This window comes from Corylus avellana, chromosome ca1, assembly GCF_901000735.1.
Source record: "Corylus avellana chromosome ca1, CavTom2PMs-1.0".
NCBI classification, from domain to species: domain Eukaryota; kingdom Viridiplantae; phylum Streptophyta; class Magnoliopsida; order Fagales; family Betulaceae; genus Corylus; species Corylus avellana.
This window is the reverse complement of record NC_081541.1, coordinates 40,128,890-40,133,632: the sequence shown is the minus strand read 5'-3', so window position 1 is coordinate 40,133,632 and position 4,743 is coordinate 40,128,890. Positions and strand designations below refer to the sequence as shown.

The 4,743-nt window shown below is 33.1% G+C and overlaps 1 pseudogene; it reads left to right on the top strand.

The window, feature by feature from the left end:
- Nucleotides 1-3,071, top strand: part of LOC132172159 (protein DETOXIFICATION 24-like) — a 5,934-nt pseudogene extending 2,863 nt beyond the window's left edge.
- Nucleotides 3,072-4,743: the final 1,672 nt, after the last annotated feature.

Here is a 4,743-nt window from a genome sequence, read left to right as displayed (position 1 = left end):
AGTAGTGAGTCAATTGATTTCCGATAATATAAATCATTGTTGAATCATATATAGCAAAATGCTAGACAAGTTATAAAACCACAAAAATCCGTATTATTGGATATCAATATCATACTCAGTAAGTAAGAATACTTACATTGGATTACATGAATGGATCATCAAAGGTAATTACTTGAAACCCGTTCTGCTGCAGTTGGTCCATACCCATAACAATCCCTTCACTGACTTTCTCTCTCTCTCTCTCTCTCTCGCCTAAACTCTCTTTCTTCCTCTTCAGCTCTCTGTCTTAAATTTCCCATCTCACTCTCGGTTTCTCTTGTGTTCTTTCTTTCTTGTAGCGCTTGGTCTCGCCCTTTCTCTCTCTGTTCTGAGTAAACACTCTTAGAAAGAATAAAGACCGAGTAAAAAGCGGAAGAAGGAAGAATATATGCAAGAGATGGGAGAGGAGATGAGTGGTGAAAATTGTGAAGGAGAAGAGTTCTATTTATAGGAGAAAATCAAATACTATTTCACCAACCCTATACTATTCCACCAACCCTATACTATTCCACCAACCCTATACTATTTCACCAACCCTATACTATTCCACCAACCCTATACTATTCCACCAACCCTATACTATTCTACCAACCCTATACTATTTCACCAACCCTATACATTTATACATTCTTATTCTACCATCCTTATACCTACCATTTACTATCCTATTATATCACCAATTATTACAATCATACTCCAAATTATACCAATCAATCATCAATTATCATATCTCTTAAATCTCCCGATAAAATAATCAATATAAAATCATCATCATGATATAATAACCTCAAATCAATATTCATTCCAATAATATTCATAAGATCTAATAAGTTCCTCAAGAATAAATATTATTACCTAATATCATCAATAAATATCTCAACCTCAAAGTAAATGCCATTACCTAATATGAATATTAATATAATCATAGCATCAATTTAATATCTCTAAAATAAGACTTTAAAAATCTGGGTTGCTACAATCTTCCATTCTTATTAGAATTTCGTCCTCGAAATTAACGCCCATAAATTACCACCTATCTCCAAATTGAGCAACCCAAATTAAAAACAAATCACACTTGAATCATAACTTACTCAAGTTACTATAAAAAAAATTTAAATTCAATCTGTTCATAAATAAATATCATAACATATTCCATACCCAGGCGATGTGAGACTCTACAAGCACTCTTCTTGGGCACCAGTGTCACCGTTGGCAATCCTCCGGGAATTTCTTCATTCTCGGCCCTTAACTTTTGGCCCTTATACATTTCATTGTGTCTTAACTGACACCATTATAATATAACCCACTTTTGGCATCACCAACGTGTGTCCACTAGCGACCCTCATAGGCTTGTGCAAACTTCCACCATCTCAGGCTGGGTAATGTTTTGATACCATTTGTAACATCCCAATATTTCTAGCCCAGTTTCACCTAGTAACTAGGCAATGTGAGACTTAGCACCCATGACTATCTCTATAAACTACCCACTCAATGTGGGCTTCTTCTCATCTTCCCAATATGGGACCGGGTCACGTCATGCAGTGCTTCAATACCACATGACCTGGCGTTACTAGGTGGCTCTGATACCATTTTGTAACAATCTCATATAGCGGAAAAACTGTAATTATCAATACAAAAAAAATACTGTTAAAATACTTTTCTTTATACAAAAATACCCAAAGCTATGTCGTACAAGACATTTATACAAATCTATCCGACAGTCTAAACTCTAGACAAAACTTAACCAACTTGGAATCTCTGTACATCTCAATATGAATCTCTAATCACAACTGCATAATTACCTTGATTTTCCATTCCTGCAAGCACTACAAAAAATTGTGAAGTAGTGAGTCAATTGATTTCCGACAATATAAATCATTGTTGAATCATATATAGCAAAATGCTAGACAAGTTATAAAACCACAAAAATCCGTATTATTGGATATCAATATCATACTCAGTAAGTAAGAATACTTACAGTGGATTACATGAATGGACCATCAAAGGTAATTACTTGAAACCCGTTCTGCTGCAGTTGGTCCATACCCATAACAATCCCTTCACTGACTTTCTCTCTCTCTCTCTCTCTCTCTCTCGCCTAAACTCTCTTTCTTCCTCTTCAGCTCTCTGTCTTAAATTTCATCTCACTCTCGGTTTCTCTCCTCTCTTGTGTTCTTTCTTTCTTGTAGCGCTTGGTCTCGCCCTTTCTCTCTCTGTTCTGAGTAAACACTCTTAGAAAGAAGAAAGACCGAGTAAAAAGCGGAAGAAGGAAGAATATATGCAAGAGATGAGAGAGGAGATGAGTTGTGAAAATTCTGAAGGAGAAGAGCTCTATTTATAGGAGAAAATCAAACACTATTCTACCTTCAATTTACAATTATACCCTTCATTTTACTATTTCACCAACCCTATACTATTTCACCAACCCTATACTATTCTACCAACCCTATACTATTTCACCAACCCTATACTATTCTACCTTCTTATTCTACCATCCTTATACCTACCATTTACTATCCTATTATATCACCAATTATTACAATCATACTCCAAATTATACCAATCAATCATCAATTATCATATCTCTTAAATCTCCCAATAAAATAATCAATATAAAATCATCATCATGATATAATAACCTCAAATCAATATTCATTCCAATAATATTCATAAGATCTAATAAGTTCCTCAAGAATAAATATTATTACCTAATATCATCAATAAATATCTCAACCTCAAAGTAAATGCAATTACCTAATATGAATATTAATATAATCATAGCATCAATTTAATATCTCTAAAATAAGACTTTAAAAATCTGGGGTGCTACATACATATTTTTGGTAATTTTTTGTTCTGATTCTAGCAATTTGGATAAAAAATGTGAAAAAGTTTTTTGTCGGATTCACTTGCCTAGCAGGTGTGTGGGTTGCCCAAAACTTGTTTGAGCAAGTAGATTCATACAAATTCTCTCATATTTGCTGTTTGAATTGCTAGGCAGTAAAATTATTGAAGGTCTTTATCCGAAATAGAGATGAGTTAATTTATGATAAAAATTTAATGTTATTGCATCTAAGAGATAATGCCACATTATTTATTATGTGGCATCATCTACATCGTTAGATACAATGATATTAAATTATAATCATAAAAGAACTCCTTTTTTTTTCTTTTCTTTTTTTTTTAACTTAAAATTGAGAGGATCATGTGATAAAGAAATAATTTAAATAATTATTGTAACTTGACTTATGTACTTCAAGGTACCTGTTCATCCCAATCGAGTCTCCATATGACGATGGAAAGCACAAATGTTTGCATCAGCACTCCAGCTAACAACCCAATCCATAAGCCCTACGAATTTAAATAAACAAAAATGAAGTTAAAAAGAATATAATATGCAAACAATGGTAGAAAAAAACAAAGTTTAGCAAGTAGATGCCGGTGTATATGATGAGTCTTTCATGGACAAGATTTCATTTTATTTAAAACTTTTAAATTACATGACATTATGTATACCGTTATATACAATAAAATAAAATTTTAGTCATAAAAATAACTATTTTTCATTTTATTTGACATGAAGAAAATTGTATTCCATAGAAGCCAACCGTGAGTATTTAAATCTCCTTGTAATATATAAGTCAAATCATGGCCTCTAGAACCAAGCCCTTTCTTTGCCACTAATCATGACGGCTTTATTTTTTATTTTTCTCAAGATGGGCATAGGACGAGTGATCAAAATGGTTTCATATCTGAACGTGACTATAGTAGCACTTATTCGGATTTAGCCTAAACTTAATCAAATTCTACTAAAAAAGACTCCTAAGAGTTGAATATTGGAACTATCATGTCAGTGTTATGGTTTCGATCCTAAGATCTTTCACTACTCACCAAATCACTTGGGAGTAATTATTGGGAGTAATATAATTAGTAGTTTGATGATTTGATATTCTGTAAATGAGGAGTAATGAGTTATTACCTTTACTTGAAGACCGGCCACATAACCAAGCAACAAAGCCAACGGTACGCCAAAAACATAATAGGAGCCAATGTTAATCCATGCAACAGTACCTTGAAAACCAGCACCTATAGCCACACCTGATGACAAGAACCTAGACGTGAGTCTTTGATCAAAACGTGCTTGCATTTTTTTTTTTGGTAAAATATTTGTTGAGTTGAATGTAAATGCTGTTACCTAAAAGTACTGGTTGAACACTATTTAGTAAGATTGAGAAAGCAAGTAAAGTAGAGAGACTTGAAACTTCTTCTGCAATCTCTTCGTCGCTTGTAAAAATGTATGAAATTTGTTTCTCAAAAGCTAAACAAAGGGCAAAAAAAATCACTCCAATGCAAATTGATACACCGAGGAAAACTTTGATGGAAAATTTTGCAGCTTTAACATTTCCTTTCTCGAGCTCATTCACTACAAAAAACTTGCACTTTATTGACGTGGCAGACAGTAACTCGTGTTTGCCACGTCAATAAATTTTGACGTGTCTATTTCCTTTCTCGAGCTCATTCACTACAAAAAATTTGCACTTTATTGGCGTGGTAGACAGTAACTCATGTTTGCCACGTTAATAAATTTTGATGTGTCTAAATAGACACGTCAAAAAAAACATTTTTGACGTGTTAGATTTTAACACGTTAAAAATTTTTGACGTGTCATACAGGCACGTCAAAAATTACAATTAATTATAATTA